General features: G+C 49.5%; 1 long non-coding RNA gene across 1 annotated transcript in view; it reads right to left on the bottom strand.

Annotated features, from left to right (window-relative positions):
* LOC107665642 (uncharacterized) overlaps positions 1-608 on the bottom strand; it is a 4,421-nt gene that overhangs the window by 2,448 nt on the left and 1,365 nt on the right. The window lies entirely within an intron of this gene.

Genomic DNA, 608 nt, shown 5'->3' on the forward strand with positions numbered 1-608 from the left:
ATATAGATCAGTGAATTTGCCATTGTGATGTCATCTAGTGACATTTAGCTACCAGTTTTAGCTACTTTCAATTGAAAGCAGTTGGCAACACTGAATCTGATATGTTACAGAACGAGACACAAACAAACAAACACACACTGAGCAATGAATCAGAGAAAATGAGAAGTGTGTAAAGTTAGAAAAGATTCTGAGTCAGAATATATGACTTCCTCTTCCTGTGTGTGTGTGTGTGTGTGTGTGTGTGTGTACAGCAACTCAATGAATTCTCACCGCAGATCATTTGCGCGCACACACACACGCTCACCCTCACGTACACTCACACACAGGCTCAAACATGCTCACGCTCACACAAATGCTCACACACGCGCTCACACACACACTCAAACACGCTCACACACACACGCTCACACACACACACACACACACACGCTCACTCACACACGCTCACTCACACACGCTCACACTCGCTCACTCACACACGCGCTCGCTCACGCTCACACACACACTCTCTTGCACGCGCTCACACACACGCACGCTCACGCTCACACACGCACGCTCACGCACGCACGCACGCTCACACACGCACGCACGCACGCTCACACACACCC

The sequence above is a fragment of the Sinocyclocheilus anshuiensis genome, unplaced genomic scaffold, assembly GCF_001515605.1.
Source record: "Sinocyclocheilus anshuiensis isolate Anshui unplaced genomic scaffold, SAMN03320099.WGS_v1.1 scaffold711, whole genome shotgun sequence".
Taxonomy (NCBI): Eukaryota; Metazoa; Chordata; class Actinopteri; order Cypriniformes; family Cyprinidae; genus Sinocyclocheilus; species Sinocyclocheilus anshuiensis.